General features: G+C 42.3%; 1 pseudogene; it reads right to left on the minus strand.

Moving 5' to 3' along the window:
- Positions 1-548: 548 nt before the first annotated feature.
- LOC144685950 (organic cation/carnitine transporter 2-like) overlaps positions 549-20,590 on the minus strand; it is an 80,341-nt pseudogene continuing 60,299 nt past the window's right edge.

A 20,590-nucleotide genomic window follows, 5' to 3' on the forward strand; every position in this document is an offset into this window, starting at 1 on the left:
CCTTCAACACCTCTTTGTCCTTTTGTCTATGACATCTTTTGACAATCTCCACCAATCACTGGCCCTCTATCCAGCTCTACCTGTCCCACCCCCCCCCCCCCCCCCCCCGGCCCCTTAAACCAGCTTATATTTCACCTCTTTTCTATTTTTCCTTAGTTCTGTTGAAAAGTCATACGGACTCGAAAGGTTAACTATGTTCCTTTCGGCAGATGCTGTCAGACCTACTGAGTTTTTCCAGGTATTTTTTTCATTTTTGTCATGTTCTTCTCCTTTTAAAACAACGCCGATGCCCTGATGTGATTATTTGAGCGGCGCCATCTTTGGTCCTGGCCTCTGCCTGCTCTGCTGCTCTCAATGACGTAATGGAGTAACAAAAGTCGGAAACAGCACACGCACTGCATTGGCAGGAAACACACCCTCAATATGTGGTGCAAGGGTACGGACAAAGAGCAGGGGAGTGGGAATAACCGGATTATTCTTCGAAAGAGCTGGCAGAAACTCACTGGGCCGAGTGCTCTCCTTCTGTGCAGCGCTATTACATGAAATACTCACCAAACCACAAAGTTTTTGCCAGTGATGATTCGGATGTTACGGGTTTTAACCAGGTGACTAATTGAATAAGATTGTTGAGGCTTAGCCTTCACATCTTCGAGCTTGAAAGGAACAGACAGGATTCAGCATTACTGCTGATTGTGAGAAAATATCAATATTATTATCCATTACTAATAGTTCATAGTGGGGATGGATGATCCAGAAAACTTATTTGAAAGCAGTGCAGTGTCAATGATCACATCTGTAACTTCTTTGTTTCCCCTTCCCTAACTGTCACCTATTGTGTTGATCTCGCACCACCTGCAGATAAGAAAAGGGAGGCTCAGCATAAACAGAATAAAACTCCCCAGTGCAGTGACGTGTCTCTGCCTCAATCCTCAAAGAGGAATATTATTCACATCATTTCACTCTTAGTCCACTTGCAAATGCACTTTGGGCGACCCAGCAGAAATTGTACACAAAGGACAGGATTTCACGGGTGGCGAGGTTTCCCTCCCCGCCGCTGGAAAAGTTGCCATGAAACCTGCCCCACTCTGGCAGGCTGGCTGCCGGTTATTTAATGCTCTAAGGTACGTTAATTGGCCAGCGGGGAGCTTTCTGCCCCTAAATGTAGAGGAAATCCCACCACTGAGTGCTGCCGTCAGTTCTCTGGTCCCAACACCACCCCTGGGAATGGTGGGCACTCCTAGAACAGCAGCCAGCCCCTAAAGAAGAACCAGGAGCTGGATAACAGGTAAGTTGGGGGTAGGGTGTTCTTGGCCAGGCCAGGTGAAGAGGTTATGAGTGTGGCAGGGGGATCAAGGCCGGATTGGGCAGGAGTGCACAGGGCACGGGGAGGTGGCATCCGGAGTGGGTTGGGTGGGGGGGGCGACCAATTAGAAAAGGAGGCCCATGATGAAGGCACCTCCCTTTGCCTCTTAACTGGCCATATGAGGGCCTCAATTGACACGAGGACGGGTGGGCCATCTGAGGATTCACCTGCAACCCGTTAAATCATGGCCAGGAGAGGGAGGGGCGGGCCTCTCGCCTGCAAACCCGCCTGCAGGGGGCTGTAAAATCTGCTCATAAAGGGAGACGACTGTTTTCCAATGTGATTGGGGCAGCAGTCTGTTAATTGCATTGAAATGAGGCCTGGGAGTTAAAATCAAGTTCATGACATCATAGAAGCATTCTGCTTGTTCAATCCCCTGATTGGGCCTGAGTTAAACTTGGGGCTGCAGCGATAGTGTCTGTTGCTTCTTCCCTAATTTCTCTCAGACAAGTAGGGATAAAAGCAATGGCAGTCCATATCCGTATGCAGCAAGACCAGGACAACATTCAGGCTTGGGCTGATAAGTGGCAAATTTGCGGCTGTACCTTGACTCGAGAATGACGTCTACTCGGGATTATGAGTGTTAGCCCATGGGTCTTCATGTCACTGAACAGACCCACAGACCTTTGGCAATAGGGCAGGATATTCCCCGACGTAGTGGGATCCGGAGTGTAGGGTTTGTTTTTTTAGCTTTCCTTCTCTGCTTCCTCTTTGCATCATCATCAAGATATTTTGAATGAAAGCCTGATTTTATCAGTCATTATGTTCAATGCTGCCGGGGTTCAAAGAAAACTTCAGAGCATCGTTGAAGCCTTTTCTTTGTTCTCCCCTGGAACACTGGCTACCTGAGAGTTGAGAAAACAGGGCCCCTGGCAGGGAAGATTCTTTCTGGCTATCTGGACATAGTGTACAGTGCATCAAAGTTGATTTTGCAGGAGTTTTGCTTGAATGTTTGTGGAACTGGCTTCAAGAAAAGAAAATGCTGTTTGCTCGACAGTCCTCTCATTGAATCTGGAAGATGTGGTGGCATCATTGCTGATGGAAATTTCCTAGTGCTCTTATGAGTCACTGATACAAAATCCAGGTCTCACTGCAGTACAGGAATGTGATGACAATTGATCTGCACATTAGTGCTTTATCTTGCAAAGTTTTTTGTTGTCAAACACTTGCTGCTGTAGTTTATAGAATGCTGAGTTGGTCCAGCTGACCTGGTGCCGATCTCTTCATCAATGGTGGACTTTTGAGAAAGATGGCTGCCACCTCTTGCCATAGCGGCAGGTAACACTTGTATCACACAAGTACCAGGCAAGGAACATCTCCAACAAGAGAGAATCTAACCACCGCATCATCAACATCCTGGAGGCTACCCTTGGATAACTGGACAAGCAGTATAAATATAGTGGCTACAAGAGGAGGTCAGGGGCTGGGAATTCTGCAATGAGAAACTCACTTTCTGACTATCCAAAGCTTGTTCACTGTCTGCAAGGCACAAGTCAGGAGTTTGAAGGAATGCTCTCCACTTTCCTGGATGAATGCAGCTCCAACAACACTTGAGAAGCTTGACACAATCCAAAACAAAACAATCCACTTGATCAGCCCCTCCATTCACCACCTTGAACATTCAGTCTCTCCACTACTGATGCATCTGGCTGCAGTATGCACCATATACACAATGCACTACCGCAATTTACCAAGTCTCCTTTGACAGCACATTACAAACCCCAAATCTTTACCACCAAGAAGGAAAAAGGTAGGAGAAACATGGGAACACAACCGCTTGCAAGTTCCACTCCAAGCCATACACCTTTCTTCACTATCGCTAAGTCAAAATCCTGGAACTCCCTCCCTAAAAGCACTGTGTGTTTACCTACACCAAATGGACCACAATGGTTCAATAAGGTGGCTCACCACCACCTGCTGAAAGCCAATTAGAGATGGCCAATAAATGCCGACTTTGCCAGTGATGCTCACATCCCAAGAATGAATAAAAATAATACATGTGCAGCATTAATCAAATCAAGCTTTCCTCATGTAGTGATTTTCAGTGTACAATCATCTCCTGCAGAAGTGACACTTGAAGATTAAAGAAGTGCACCAGACTCAAAAACTGGACATTTCTGTGTTTTACAAACAATACAACTTGTTTTCATAATGTACTTTTCATATATTACTAATCTGAAGAAAATTGGGGAAAAAGCCACAAGAAAATTGCAAGAATTGAAGTAGGAGGAAAGCATAGTGTAAACAAAGAATCTAGACATCATCTGGGAGCACTTTAATACAATGCATGTCTTTATGAACTGATGGAACAGTGCAAATGTGACTTCATCCCTAAATCCTTATAAATTAAGAAAAGATTTCCCATTGGTTCAATGATTTTATCCAGTGAACAATTAAGGCATAAAAGTTTGCTCCCAAGGACTGTGATGAAAGAGTGGCTGTTGGGTCAAGACATTCAGCCCCCATGAGAAAAGGATTGTGAAATGGCTCAATGAGTCAATGCAGAATGTACTATGGAAATGAACCAAACAAATCACGTTTGATCTCTCGTTTGTGCAGCCGGTGGCACTAAAGTTGTCCTAAAACCCCATGGAAGAAAAATCAAATCAGTCCGAGCTCTCACGATGTAAGCTTTTTGAGGGTTTTTAACTTCCAAATGTGTGAATCTGCACTCACTCATCATTAGTTTGTTCTTTTGAGACTTTAATCATTCAAGCAAAAGAAAACAATCTAGTGATGTAACTGAGGAAATGTTTATTAAGCAAGAGAATTAATGCTTAAGCAGTGCAGTGACTTTACTGGCTCAATATGATTCTTGCTTCCCCATTCAGCCTAGGGCACAAGGTGCCTCATGGTCTTCTCTCTCGGTCAGTTCTGTGGTCTTCTGCTCCCAGTTGGTAAGCAGTCTCTTGCCTTCAGTTTTCAAATTCAGCATGCTTGGAAGCTGAAAGTTGGTGCTTTTTAATTCTTTCCAAACCACAACCTATGTGCGTTATCAGTCATGTTCCTGAATTCTGATTGGCTCAGGTAGCATATGAGCAGTTCCTGATTGCTTTAGGTGTTGCATGATCAGTTTCTTATTAGGTTCTCGAGGGTGATAGTCATCTATTGATGCTATTTCCTGTTGTCTTTACTGGTTCTCTAATGTGCCAGTTACTTGTGGGACCGTCCCCTCATTTTCTGTTATTTCATTAAATTTTATGGCTGCCTACTCAGATTGTGAGGTGCCCCTTTATCTGCTTATTTGAGATATGAGAGCATGTGGTGTCAAGCTCTAATGATTAACATTTGGACACACCTTTGCAAATGTTTAATTGATGTGTAGATATCCGGTAGAGTTGTCATTAAGGCAGGCACCTATCAATATGTCAATATATATCAAATACTGCTTGCTGGTGTGGAATTCTAAAGTGACTGCTGGTACTTGGTACAAGTTAATTAAAAATAGTAAAACAGTACAAATGCTGCATAGCCTTATAGAAATTACAAAGTTACAACTTCAATAAGATCTACGTTAAATACATAAAATCAGTGCATAAAGATGATGGTGTGTTAAAGTTAAGGTAGCAAGATACGCTTGTAACATCATATTCAATTAGTACATGTTTCCCAGTAACAAGAATCAAGAGAACTATATAGTTCCAAAAAAACTGATTACAGAACTTAACTCTAAGCTTACAGATGGTTACATATTGTAAAGCAAAGTGATTGTTGCTCCTTTAAAGCATTACAAGTTAAAATCTACGCTAATTTAGGACATAAGAATGAATGTTTCACAGTTGCTTTCTTTATACAATAGGCCTTTCTAACTCCCCTCTGAGTCATAGGTATGAGTATCATTGATATTTTTAAATTGCCAACAAGTTTCATGGTTCCAGACTCGGACTGCACAACCTTGACGGTTTTGCAGTATTTGCTCTGTAATTAGACCATTAAAACACATTACATGGCTTGGGGCCATGTTTTCTGTGTAAACATTTTGTTATGTTACAGTTCCATTGGGGTCAGACACTGTCAAGTGGGGATGTGACTGCAAACAGAGCTAGTCATGTGATGTACTAGTGTCCTACATTGACTACAATTAAACAGAAGCTGCAAACTAATTGTAAATAATTATTAAACCTAAACTTTTCTACAATGCCTAATTGCTACATGATAAATTTGTTTTTGGATGAAGACGGATTTGGGCTTTGAGATCCTTAATGACTAAAAAATGTGATGGCGCTCACTATCAAGGCTCATATATAAAAAATAATAGCCATTTGGACAAAGGAGGTGACTGACCCCCATGGAACTGTAACATAGTAAAATGTTAACACCTTCAGAAGGGAAGGATGATGAGAAAATTGACAATTAAAGAGTAGGCCAATATTAAAGGGTTGAACAACCGCTTAGGAAACAAATACAGTATTGCTGTCAATACCTAAAGATCATTGAAGGACACCGCTGGTGGAGTGACACCATTTTTCTTTACAACATGTCGGAGTATTGCTGCAGCCTCCTGTACCCTTCCCTTTATCAGCAGCCAGCATGAAGATTCAGGAAGAAACCTGGGATTAAAAGTGCTTTATGTTAAATAAATTTGCACCCTGATATGGCCTTTAGTGTATTGAGATCTAAAGGGAAAGAAGAAACTGGGGTAGATTTTTTTATCATTATTGCCCCATTTTATTAAGCATCACCTGGAAACAAAATCCTGGGTCAGGATTGCCTGTCTCTGACACAACGCATTGGATTTTCATTCTTTTAATCTGAATTTTGTCTTGTTACCAGCCTGCAATCTTCCCTTTGCACTCTGACCCAGATCCTGGAATACTTCACAGAATCACAGAATTGTTACAGTGCAGAAGGAAGCCATCCAGCTCATCATGTTTGCACCAGCTCTCTGAATGAACATTTCACCTAGTGCCATTCTCCTGCCTTTTCCCCAGCAGCTTGCACATTGTTTCTTTTCAAATGAACTTCTAATTCCTTCTTGATTGCCTCGATTGAACCTTCCTCAGGCAGTGCATTCCAAACCTTAACCAGTCGCTGTGTGAAAAAGTTTTTTCTCATACTGCTTTTGCTTCTTTTACCAATTACCTTAAATCTGTGCCCTCTGGTACTCGACCCTTCCATCAATGAGAAAGGTTTCTCCTACTTACTTTGTCCAGACCCCCCATGATTTTGAGTACTTTTTCAAATCTCCTCTCAGCCTTCTTTTCTTCAAGGAAAAGAGTCCCAACTTCTCTAATCCATCGCCATAACTGGAGTTTCTCATCCCTGGAACCATTCCTGTGAATCTTTTCTGCACTCTCTCCAATGCCTTCACATCCTTCCTAAAATGCAATGCTGTACACAGTACTCCAGCTAAGGTCTAACTAGTGTTTGAAGGACCGGCTGTACCTGCAAGAGTTGAGGAAACAGATTTGCAGGTGCCCACCAAAGAACCTGTTGTTCGAACGACATCAGAAAAGCAGGTCACTGACAAGATACCTGAAGCTGTAGAGCTGAGACATTCTACACGCATAAGGAAATCCCCAGAAAGACTGAATTTGTAAATTACTTATACATGTAAATAATGATGTATTGAGAAAAATCGTAATTGTAATTGTAAAGGTGTACAGTGTAGAACTTCAAAAGGACATAGACATGTTGGTGAAATGGGCAGATAGGTGGCAAATGAAGTTCAAAGCAGAGAAATGTGAGGTAGTACATTTTGGTAGGAAGAGGACCTGGGCATAAGCCATGAAAGGTGGCAGGACAGGTTGAGAAAGCAGTTAATAAAGCATATAGTATCATAGGCTTTATTAATAGTGGCATAGAGTTTGAGAGCAAGGAGGTTAAAGCAAAATAAAAGCAAAATACTGCGGATGCTGGAAATCTGAAACTAAAACAGAAAATGCTGGAAAAACTCAGCAGATCGAGCAGCATCTGTGGAGAGAGAAACAGAGTTAATGTTTCGAGTCCGTATGACCCTTCTTCAGTAGACAGTTCTTATGTAGAATATATTCTATTTATTTACAAAGGAACTCAGCAGCTACACTTGTGTACTTGCAACTAAAACCCTGTGTCTACATTACAGATTCTTACTCTAGACTATAAACTACTGACTACTAACTACAGACTACTAAGGTAGCCCGTGCTACTCTGTCATTGGATAATAAGATCATGTGACCTTCTATTATTGCATTCTTCTTAAAGGTATATTACATATCAGATTACCACCATTCCTCTCACTTTACTCAATTACAATTACAATTTTCCTCACAATATCAAATTATTTACATAGATAAGTAATTTACAAATTTGGTCTTTCTGAGGATTTCCTTATGCGTGTAGAACATCTCAGCTCTACAGCTTCAGGTATTTTGTCAGTGACCTGCTTTTCTGGTGTTGTTCGAACAACAGGTTCTTCGGTGGGCACCTGCAAATCGGTTTCCTCAACTCTTGCAGGTACAGCCGATCCTTCAAACACGTCTGTACTCAGTTGAGTTCTTTCAACAGGAGATGTTGACGCAGTCGTGAACACTGGAGGGATCGTTCCCTGATATTTTGTTTCCTCCTTATATGATTTATATGTCTCCATATAACTCGGTCTTCTACTTTCATATGGTAAGAAAGTGGTCCAGTGACTTCACTTATTTCACTTGATAACCGCTTAGGTCCTTCACAAAAGTTTTCCACATATACCGTCTCTCCTACGGTAAACTTTCTGTCATGACTATGCCAATCATGTACAATTTTCTGACTTCCCTGACTCCTTTCCACCTTCTCCCTTAAATTTGGCGTTACTAAGCTCAATCTCGTCCCGAGACGGCATTTCATCAACAATTCCGCAGGTGTGACACCTGTTGTCATGTGAGGGGTGGTCCTAGAATGGAAAAGAAAATGTGCTAACTTGGTCGCTATGGAGTCTCCAGTTAGTTTCTTCGAATTTTCGAATGTTTGAACTGCTCGCTTGGCCAGTCCATTCGAAGAAGGGTGGTATGGTGAAGTTTTTAACATGATAATACCATTGAGGCTGATGAACCGTTGAAACTCAGCACTTGCAAATGCCGTGCCATTGTCTGATACGACCACTTCTGGTAGTCCGTTGATGGTGAAACTTTGTTGTAGCTTGTCAATTACAACAGAAGATGTTGGTGACTTTACCTCATATATGTCCATCTATTTTGAATGAGCATCAACAATAAGGAGAAACACTGTTCCCGTAAATGGCCCCACATAGTCAATGTGTAATTGCACTCATGGTCTTTCTGGCCACTCCCAGGGGTATAACTGAGCTGTTGACGCTAACTTTTACACTTGCTGACACTGCATACAAATTTTCACTAAGCTCTCTATTTCTCCATCCATTCCAGGCCACCATAGATAGCTGCGTGCTATGGTCTTCATTCGGGAAATACCTGGATGTCTACTATGTAATTCAGTTAACAAAAGCTTTCGTCCTTTTGGAGGAACAATCATTCTAGCTCCCCACAATAAGATACCATCCTGGCTGGTTATCTCCTATCTTCTGTTTCATTTAGTCAGATTCCTGTTCTTGTGACCAAACTTGAAGAACTTGTTCTCGTACTTTGGATAAGACTGGGTCTCAACTTGTCCAATCTCTGATCTGTCTAGCACATACCGGTGGTGAATCTAAGAAGTTCAATAATAAAATGAGTTCTTGAGGAACTGGAACATCCTCATCATTTTCTTTCAAAGGCAACTGACTAAGTGCATCAGCGTTTGCAATCTGATTTCCAGGCCTGCGGATGAAAGTATACTCATACATTGCTAGAATCAACAGTATTTTTTGTGTTTCTGTGTCTTCTTTCAATGGGCTTTTTTCTTTCTGACACTGACTTTATTTTCAGGCTTCTTTTTGACTTCCATATTGGCTAGACTACTCTCAGATGTAAGCTCGTCTTGAGCGAACTCAGTGGTTGAGTCTCCTAGAATTTCATAATTTGCTTCTTGGAAAATTCTACAGCTTTTGTCTCCAAAGACTCTTTGGCTCCATGCAGCTGCTCTTTTAGCTCTTCCATCTCTTTTTTGATTTGGTGTACTTCCTCCTGGAAAATTAAGCAGTGTCGTGTCTTCTCTGCCAACTCATCCTTCATTTTACTTAGAGGAGTGCAGAACTCTTTCCGCTTCTCTTCATTCTTTTCCAGAGGTGCATACTTCGACAGGAGGGAAACTGGTAGTGCCTGAAATCTTTCGGCAGATTTTCACTTTATTATCGGAGGTTGTTCACCTTGGCCCGGACTCTGTCCCTCAGGATGGTCTCTCCTAGTTCTTCTTGCTGTCCTACCATGCCTTTGCTTGAAACATCCTGCATTTCTTTAGGTTGTTGAGTCTTTAAACGCTCCTTTTCCAAAACAGGCAGGTTTTCAGCTTCCTCTTCGAATCTCTGTGACAAATCAAGGTTGATTTCCCTCAGCCAGTTTCATCCTAATAGGCTTGGTCCTCTGCCTCTCAATACGAACACTGGTAGCTTTGCTGATTGGCTTCCATACTGTACAGTAACCCTGCTTATGCCTTTGATTTTGATGTCTTCTCCTGTGTTAATTTTCAATTTGGCATCTGTTTCTTCCAAATTTAATTTAAATTCCCCATGATTAAGGTATTTAAAGGTACGCTCACCTATCACCATAGAGGAAGCTCCTGTATCCACCTCCATTCTGATAGGCCTATTATTGACCCTCACAGTTACATAGATTGGTTCTTTTCTTCCTACCTTTAAATTATGCAATGAATAAATATCAGAAGCTATTACTTCAGGCTCTTCTATGTTAGGAATCTCATAGGGTTTTTTCTTTTGATTGAAAGTCTGCCTGATTCTATCCCTGCAATGTCTCATGAGGAATCCGTTTCGATGACAGTAAAAACATTGATTTTTTCAAACTTCGATTCATTACAAGGTTGTCTGCTTCCACCTCTGTTACCATTATTCCATGATTTTGCTGCAAAGTCATTTCTTTTTATTTGTCTGAAAGCAATGGCTGCTTCCCACTTCTCATCAGAGCTGTGCATTTTCGAACCCTTTTTGGTTGGGGTACCCCACCCAATGTGGAGGACAGCACAATTTTACACTCCCTACATGGCTTTCGAGTCCCTCACTGAGCTCTCCATGGCCAGTGGTATTTCCTGTGCCTTCTGAAAAGCCAAATTTGTTTCAGACAGTAATCTCTTCTGAATTGAATCTTCATTTATAGCACGCACCAGACGATCTCTAAGCATATCATTTATAATGTACCAAACTCGCAATATTCTGTTAACTGTTTTAGACTTGCCACATAACAAGCAACTGTCTCCCCTAGGGCTCTATTTCTTGAGTTAAATCTGAACCATTGCATCGTTACCGAGGGCTTGGGCTGGTAATGATTCTTCACAAGGTCCACTAAATCATCAAAACTTTTTGAATCTGGGGCACTGGGTGCCATTAAATTTTGGATGAACCCATAAGTCTCACTCCCACACGTGGATAAGAGAATCATGTGCCTCTGCTCCCTCCTGCAATGTCATTAGTTTGGAAAGAAAATGTGAGGAATTCAGCATAATGAGATAAATCGTCCACCATTGTGTTGAAAGGATCAACTCTTCCAAACTGCGGCATGCTTTAACGGGACTGCTTTGACGATTAGGACGGAAATTCTGCTCACAATTACCATGCGAGGTATGGCCCGATTTTGGTTCACTTGATTTCCTTCCTCGCTTTTCTTTCATGTTTTTTTCGTCCTTCCTTGCTTTCTCTTGCTTTTTTCAACTTGTCGCCAGTTTGTTGGATCCTTGGTCACTAGTTTAATTGGACTAATGGATCCGGGTTGCACGCTTATTTCGGGATGACCGAGTTGATACCATAGATATAGCAGATTAGTAGACGGTTCTTATATAGAACACATTCTAGTTATTTACAAAGGAACCCAGCAGCTACACTTGTGTACTTACCACTAAAAACGTGTCTCTATATTACAGACTCTTACTCTAGACTACTGACTACAGACTACTAAGGTAGCCCACGCTACTCTGTCATTGGATAATAAGATCATGTGATCTTCTATTTTAACATTCTTCTTAAAGGTGTATTACCATAGTGGCCCTCAACTTCTTCACCTTGGGTCCATTTTAGAGCTCTGCTGCTGACCTTTCTGGAATATCTCAGTTGGCCGCCCTCTGCTGCATTCTTGCTGATATAGGTGCCTTCGTTGCAAGGGTGGCTGACTTCATCAGCTTCCCAAGGATTGGATGTGGCCTCACAAACAAGGAGGACAATGGCTTTTGCATCAGTAGCCAGCACCCCTGAGGTCCAGGCATCATAGACCAGGGCATCAGCTGCACCAATCTTGTCATGAAGGCAGCTGCAGAAAGACAGACTCATTTGTAGGAAGGGATGGCATTCGATCAATGTCCAGGTGGTCTGTGACCATAGGAAGAACTTCCTGCATGTCTGTGGATGCTTCCCGGGAAACTGCCACTATTATTTTATACTCCACAAGTCAAAGCTACCTCAGCTCTTCTACTCCACCCCTCATAGATACAGATAGATTCTAGGCGACAAGAGCTATCCTCTGAAGCAATGGCTTCTAACCCCACTGAGAGATCCTTAAACTGAGGCCCAGTGCAAATATAACATGAGCCAACTGCACATCTGGACACTCACTAAGCAGGACATAGATTTCAATGCCTTGACTACTCTAGTGGAGACCTACAATATTCACCTGCAAGGGTCTCCCAAGTGGTTGATGTATGCTGCACAAAATGGCTTAGTAGAGGGCTGTGGTGCTTGAGGGGGAAGAGAGAAGGGGAGGCTCCAGAGGAGGAGGGGCAGGAAGAGGAGGAGGCTGTTGGACAAGGAAGTCCAGGAGATTCAGAGGCAGAGGAGGCAGAACCACATGGAGGATCTCAGAGATGGGCCTGGAAATGTGGAGAGGAATCCATGCAGGACCCCGTTGTTACAAGGGGCCAACTAATCCAGCAGCAGTTCAGGCGAGGGCAGCCTGAGTAGCTGATGATGGAGAACAAGGAACTGAAAGAAATTAATATTACTAAAAAAGTAGTAATGGAGAAATTGATGGGACTGGTATTTGTTAAATTCCCTGGACCTGATGATCTACGTGCCAGAGTGTTGAAAGAGGTGGCTGTCGAGAGAGTGAATGCATTGGTGATGATCTTCCAAAATTCTAGATTTTAGAATGATTCCTGCAGGTTGGGAGGCAGCAAATGCAACCCCACTATTTAAGAAAGGAGAGAGAGAGAAAATAGGGAGCTACAGACCTGTTAGCCTGATATCAGCAGTAGGGAAAATGCTAGAGTCCATTACAAAGGATGTCATAATTGGACACTTAATAAATAATGGTCAGATTAGGCAGAGTCTTATGAAAGAGTCCCTTATGAAAGGAAAATCCTGTTGACAAACCTGTTGGATTTTTTTGAGGGTGTAACTCGTCGAATAGATAAGGGGGACCAGTGGATTTGGTGTATTTGGATTTTCAGAAGGCTTTTAACAAGGCCCCATACAAAAGGTTAGTAAACAAAATTAGATGGCATGAGATTGGGGGTAATAAATTGGCATCAATTGAGAATTGATTAACAAACAGAAAAGAGAGAATAGGAGTTAGCAGGTTATATTCTCAGGTTGGTGGGCTGTGATGAGTGGGGTTACTACAAACATCAGTGCTTGGGCCCCAGTTACTCACAATCTATATCAATGATTTGTATGTGGGGAACAAATATAACATTTTCAAGTTTCCTGATGACACAAAACTAGGTGGGAATGTGAGTTGTGAGGAGGATGCAAAGAAGCTTCAAGGGGATTTAGACAGGCTAGGTGAGTGGTCAAGTACATGGCAGATGGAATATAATGTGGAAAAATGTGAAGTTATCCATTTTGGTAGGAAAAACAGAAATGCAGAGTATTTCTTAAATGGTGAGAGGCTGGGAAGTGCTGATGTCCAACGGGACCTGGGGGTCCTTCTTCATAAGTAACAGAAAGTTAAGATGCAGATGAAGCAAGCAATTAGGAAGGCAAATGGTATGTAAGCCATTATTGTAAGAGGATTTGAGTACAGGAGTAAAGAAGTCCTGCTGCAATGATATAGAGTGTTGGTGAGACCACACCTGGGGCAGGATTTTACCATCGGCGAACGGGGGCAGGGCCTACTCGCCGACGCGTAAAATGACGCACAATGATGTTGGGCGGAACTTCCGACATCACTGCGCCCCATTTAAATTTTCAGGAAGGCGGGCGCGTAGCAAAATCAGCTGCATGCCCGCCAACCTGTCAATGGCCAATTGAGGCCATTGACAGATCAATTAAAGTAATCAGTGCCCATCCAACCTTAAGGTTGGCGGGCAGGCCAGGAGCCCCGGCAGGAAGTAGGAAAAACATGAAACCTCATCCACAGGTGGGATGAGGTTTCATGTAGGGGTTTAAAAATTTTAATAAAGTTTTTCTGGAAACTATGAACATGTCCCAGCTCATGTGACATTGTCACATTGTTACATGAGGGGACATGTAAGGGAATATTTTTTTTCTATTTTTAATATTTTTGAAAGTAGAGGCCATCTCCCTGAGGCAGCATTCAGGGAGATGAGTGCACTCTTTCATGCGCATGCGCGAAAGAGCGCACTTTTGATTTTAGGCATTCCTCCCTGCCTGCACAGGGAGTGCATAATGCCTTAATTGGCCCGCCATGTAAAATGGCGCCCTGCCTCCGGTCGGGGGCGCCAATCGGAAGTGCGCCCGCACGTGCCTGCCCATCAACTTCCCCCCCCCCTGACGGGGGGAAAATTCTGCCCCTGAAATATTGTGGATAATTTTGGCCTCCTTATCTGCTGGGACTTGTGAGTCCCAGCTGCCGCTTGTTGTGGGATGGCTGAGTTGGCACTGTAGATAGAGTTGATCAGCTACAGAGGTAGCCTGCACTATTCCTCTATTGGTTACAGGAAGTCATGTGATCTTCCTTTATAACATCCTTCTTAAAGGTATACTACACATTCCATTAAACCATAATTACCACATCCCTCCCCATTTACTCGGAAATACATTTTACACTTACAATTACAATTTTCTCAAAATAACAAATTATTTACACAGATAAGTAATTTACAAATTCAGTCTTTCCAGGGGTTTCCTTTGCCGTGTAGAACGTCTCAGCTCTACAACTTCAGATGCTTTGTTAGGAACCTCATTTTCTGGAGTTGTCTGAACATCAGGTTCTTCGGCGGGTACCTGCAAATCTGTTTCCTCAACTCTTGCAGGTACATCTGACACATCAGATACATCTGTACTAGGTTGAGTTCTCTCAACAGGAAACGTTGACCTGGTCGTAAACACTGGTGGAATTATTTCTTGGTGATTTGTTTCTCTCTTCCTTAGATGATCCACATGTCTCCATGCGACTTGGCCTTCCACCTTCATGTGGTAAGATAGAGGTCTAGTCACGCACTTATTTCACCTGGTAACCACTTTGGTCCTTCTCCAAAGTTCTTCACATATACCGTCTCTCCCATGGTAAATTTCCTCTCACGACTGGCATAGTGTCTAGTTTTCTGACTTCCCTGACTCCTTTCCACCTTCCCCCCTAAATTCGACATTATTAGGCTCAATCTTGTCCTGAGACAGCGTTTCATCAATAATTCCGCAGGTGTGACACCTGTTGTTGTGTGAGGGGTGGTCCTATAATGAAAAAGAAGGCGTGTTAGCTTGGTTGCCAAGGAATCGCCAGTTAACGTTTTCATGCCTGACTTGAACGTTTGAACCCCCCTTTCAGCCAGTCCATTTGAGGAAGGATGGTACAGTGAAGTTTTTACATGAGTGATACCGTTGAGGCTGATAAACCATTGAAACCCAGCACTTGTAAATGTGGTGCTGTTGCCAGAAAGAACCACTTTTGGTAGTCCATTAATTACAAAACTTTGATGCAGCTTCTCAATTGTAGCAGAAGACGTTGGTGACTTCATCTCATATATGTCCATCCATTTTGAGTGGGCATCAACAATGAGCATAAATATTGTTCCCATGAAAGGTCCCACAGAGTCAATGTGTAATTGTAACCATGGTCTTCCTGGCCACTCCCAAGGGTGTAACGGAGCTGTTGGAGGTAATTTTTGCAATTGCTGACATTGCTCACAATTCTTTACTAAACTCTATTTCTCCATCCATCCCATAGATAGCTGTGTACTATGGTTTTTATTCGGGAAATTCCTGGATGTGCGTTGTGCAGTTCGATTAACAATGGCTCTCTTTCCTTTGGAGGTACTATCACACGTGCTCCCCACAATAATATACCATCCTGGTTGGTTATTTCATGTCTTCTGTTGAAGTACAGTGTTATTCCATCAGATACAGGTTCTTGTGACAAACCATGAAGCACTTGTTCTTGTACTTGAGATATAACTGGGTCCTTACTTGTCCAGTATCTGATCTTTCTAGCACATACTGATGATGAATCTAAGAAATTTAACAAAAACACAAGTTCTTGTGGAACTGGGACATCTTCATCATTTTCTTGTAAAGGCAAGTGACTAAGTAATGGCGTTTGCAATTTGATTTCCAGGCCTATGTACAAAAGTGTACTTGTATGCTGCCAGGATCAACGCCTATCATTGTATTCTTGCCGGCTATGTGTGGTATAGCCTCGTCTTCGCTGAACAATCCTAGCAATGGCTTATGGTCTGAAACAAGAGTAAAATGTTGACCATGTACATACTAGTGAAACTTCTTGACACCAAAGATGATTGACAGGCCTTCTTTTTCTATCTGTGAGTATTCCTTTTCTGTTGTGGTGGGCGTTCTTGACACATATCCAATAGGCTGTTCTGTGCCGTCGTCCATCTGATGGGAGAGCACTGCTCCCGCTCTGTAGGGGGATGCGTCACATGTCAACACCAATTCTTTCCTCTGATCATAATGTACTAATAGGTTGGATGAGTGCGACAATTGTTTCACCTTAATTAAGACTTCTTTTTGGGGTGCCTTCCAAGACCAACGTTGGTTCTTCTTGAGCAGATAATTCAGGGGTGCCAGTTGTGTAGGCAAATTGGGTAAGAACTGCCCATAATAATTGATCATTCCCAAGAATGATTTGAGCTCAGAGGCGTTCTTTGGCACAGGCGTCTCTCTTACGGCTCTCACCTTTTCCTCAACTGGGTGGAGGCCCTGTGAATCTACCCGGTGACCAAAATAGATTAATTCCCTCCCTTGGAACGTGCACTTTTCTTTTTTTAAACGTACTCCAGCTTGCAAAAAATGTTTTAAGACTTCCACTAAATTTCCCAAATGCTCCTTTTCTGTGAGTCCAGTTACCAAAACATCATCTAAATAAACTACAATGTGGGGCAGTCCCTACAGTAAACTTTCCTTTTTTTCCTGGAAGATGGCGCCAGTTGAGGAGACACCAAAAGGCAATCGAATATATTGTCACAACCCCTTGTGGTTATTAATTGTGACAAATTCCCGGGAGGTCTTCCCTAACTCTAATTGTTGATAAGCGTGACTCACATCAAGCTTCGTGTTAGCGGTTCCACCTGCCAGCTTGGCATAGAGGTTTTCGATTTTTGGTACGGGGTGTTTGTTCAGCTTAGCCACTTTACTAACTGTCAATTTGTAGTCTCCACAAATTCGGATGCTTTGGTCGGGTTAATTACGGGGACTATTGGCGCTGCCCATTCTGAGAACTGCATAGGTTGTATAGCACCCAATTTCTCTAATCTGTAAAGGTATTGACCTTTTCCCGCCTTTATGAATCATGGAGTTGCCTCTGGATCCACGTGAATTTTTGCTTGCAGCCGCTGGATCTTCTCAAGTTCATCCTCAAAGACTGAGGCGTATTTTTGTCGTAGCTCTGGTAACCCACTTGCTCTCAGCTGGAAAATTTCAGCCCATTCTAACTTAAGCTCCTTTGGCCAGTTTCATCCCAGGAGGCTTGCCCCCTCGACTGCTACCATCATCAAGGGAGTTTTACCGATTGACTTCCACAATGGACAGTAACTCTGTCTGGATGTCTCTGCCGGTGTATGTTTTTAGTTTGGCATCAGTTTCCTCTAAATTTAATTTTTGTTCACCATAATTCAGGTATTTGAAGGTGTGTTCACCAATTACTGTAGTGGAAGCTCCTGTGTCCACTTCCATTCTAATAGGTCTGCCATTTATCTTTACTGTTACATTTATTGGTTCTGTCTTTCCAACCTTCAAATGAAATAACAAATAAACATCTGAATTTGTTGCTTCAGGCTCTTCTATTCTGTAGGTCTCACGTTTTTTTTTCCTTTTGTTTGAAAGTCTGCTTTATTCTTTCCTTGTACTGTCTCATTATGTGTCCATTTCGATGACAATAAAAACATTCAATTTTTTTAAACTGCCAATTGTTATAAGAATGCTTATTTTCACCTCTGCTGCAATTATTGCTCGTTTTCGCTGCCAAGTCATTTCTTTTTATTTTTCTGCTAGCAGTTACTGTTTCCCACTTCTTGGCAGAGTCTTGCATTTTCGTGCCTTTTTTGGCTGGGGCTTCCTGCCCAATGTGGAGGACGGCGCCATTTTGCGCTCCCTATACGGCTTTTGAATTCCAACTGCACTTCCCATGGCCAGTGCTATCTCTGGCGCCTTCTTAAAATCCAAATTTGTTTCGGACAGTAATCTCTTCTGAATCGTGTCCTCATTCACACCGCACACTAAACAATCTCTGAGCATATTGTTTAAAGAGGTACCAAACTCCCAATGTTCTGTTAACTGTTTCAAACTTGCCACATAACAAGCAACTGTCCCCCTGGGCTCTATTCCTTGAATTAAACTTGAAATGTTGCATTGTTACCGAGGGCTTTGGCTGGTAATGACCATTTACTACGTCCACCAATTCATCAAAATTTATTGAATCTGGGGCACTGTGTGCCATCAAACTTTGAATTAAGCTGTATGGTTTATTCCAACATGTAGGTAAGAGGTTCACCTGCTTCTTCTCTTCCTCCCTGATGGCGTTGCTTGGAAATAGAATGTGGGACATTCAATATAATGAGACCAATCATCTGTGGCTGGATCGAAAGAATCAATTATTCTGAATTGCGGCATTCTGTGAGGGGATTACTTCGATGACTTGAAAGTTCTACTTACAATTACTGTGCGAGGTAAAGCCCGATTTTGTTTCTCTTGGCTTCTTCCGTTAAGTGATATTGCTCTCGATGCTAGTTTGTTGTATCTTCCTTCTATCCTCGCTTTTTCCTTGTTGCCAGTTTGTTTCATCCACGTCGCAAGTTTGTTGGGTCTTTGCTTTATCCTCGTTTTATCCTTGCTTTATCTTCGTTGCCAGTTTGTTGAGACTTGTGAATCTCAGTTGCACGCTTGTTGTGGGATGGCCAAGTTGGTACTACAGATATAATTGATCAGAGGACACTTCTTAGGTGGAACACATTCTGTTTATTTACGAGGTACTCAGCAGCTACTCGTGTGCTTTCACATCAAACCCTATCCTCATACTACTGACTGCTGGCTAAAGAGGTAGCCCGCGCTACTCCTTTATTGGTTACAGGAGATCATGTGATCTTCCTTTATAACATTCTTCTTAAAGGTATACTACACATTATATAAAACCACAATTACCACATTACCTAAGGAAGGTATGTTTTCCACAGAGGGAGTGCAATGAAAGTTCATCAGACTGATCCCTGGGATGGTGGGATTGTCTTATGAGGACAGTTTGAGGAGACTAGGTCTGTATTCTCTAGAGTTTTGTCATGAAGAGATATTAATGTCTAGAATGATTTCTGTAAATAATGTATGATATAGCTCATGGTGTAGGTAACATATTGGCATGGTTAGAAGATTGGTTAGCTAACAGGAAACCAAAAGCAGGCATAAATGGATCATTTTCTGGTTGGCAAGATGTAATGAGTGTTGTGCCACAGGGAGTGTTGTGCCTGGGCCTCAACTTTTTACAATTTATACAAATGACTTGGATGAAGGGACCAAAGGTATGGTTGCTAAATTTGCTGATGACACAAAGTTAGGTAGGAAATTAAGTTGTGAAGAGGATATAAGGAGGCTACAAAGGGGTATAGATAGGTTAAGTGAGTGGGCAAAGATCTAGCAAATGGAGTGTAATGGTGGAAAATGTGAAATTGTCCATTTTGGCAGGAAGAATAAAAAATAAGCATCTTATTGAAATGGTGAGAAATTGCAGAGTTCTAAGACGCAAAGGGATATGGGTGTCCTAGTGCATGAATCACAAAAAGTTAGTATGCAGGTACAGCAGGTAATTAGGAAAGCTAATAGAATGTTATTGTTTATTGCAAGGGGAATTGACTATAATAGTAGGGTGATTATGCTTCGGTTATACAGGGCATTGGTGAGACTACATCTGGAATACTGTGTACAGCATTGGTTTCCTTATTTAAGAAAGGGTGTAAATGCATTGGAAGCAGTTCAGAGAAGGTTCACTAGATTAATGCCTGGAATAGACGCGTTGTCTTATGAGGAAAGGTAGGATGGGTTAGGCTTGTATCCGCTGGAATTTACAAGGCAAAGAGGTAACTTGATTGAAACATATAAGTTCTTGAGAGGTCTTGATAGGGTGAATGTGGAAAGGATCTTTCCTCTTGTGGGAGAATCTAGAACAAGGGGTCACTGTTTAAAATAAGGGGTTGCCCATTTAAGACAGAGATGAGGAGAATCTTTTTCTCTCACGAGGTTGTGAGTCTTTGAACTCTCTTACTCAAAAGGCAGTGGAAGCAGAGTCTTTGAATATTTTAGAGGCAGAGGTAGAAAGATAAGCAAACAGGTGAAAGGTCATCTTGAGAATGTGGAATTAAGGTTACAATCAGATCAGCCATGAGCTTATTGAATTGTGGAGCAGGCTTGAAGGGCTGAGGGCCTACTCCTGCTCCTAATTCGTATGCTTGTATGTTTGTATGTTCGCAAATTGCGTAAGGACCTTTTGTGAAAGTGGATTGGAGTACAAGAATAAGGAAGTCTTGCTCCATTGTACAAATACCATCAATAGCTTATCTTGGGCGACTTTGAAGCAGAATTTTGGGCCTCATTCCAGCAACTGGTTTTAGAGCACCCTGGCTATGTTATGTGTTTCACAGACTGAATGTGATAATTACACATTGATCAGAGAAGGCCACATGGTATCTACATTATGCATATTTATTATTGTGGTGGTTTAGTGAGAGCACCATCTCAAATAATTTGTGTAGTTTTGGTCGCCACATTTAAAGAAGGAGATATTGTATTGGAGGTGGTACACTGAAGGTTCACCAAAT

This window comes from Cetorhinus maximus, chromosome 10 (genome assembly GCF_964194155.1).
Source record: "Cetorhinus maximus chromosome 10, sCetMax3.hap1.1, whole genome shotgun sequence".
In the NCBI taxonomy this organism is placed as follows: domain Eukaryota; kingdom Metazoa; phylum Chordata; class Chondrichthyes; order Lamniformes; family Cetorhinidae; genus Cetorhinus; species Cetorhinus maximus.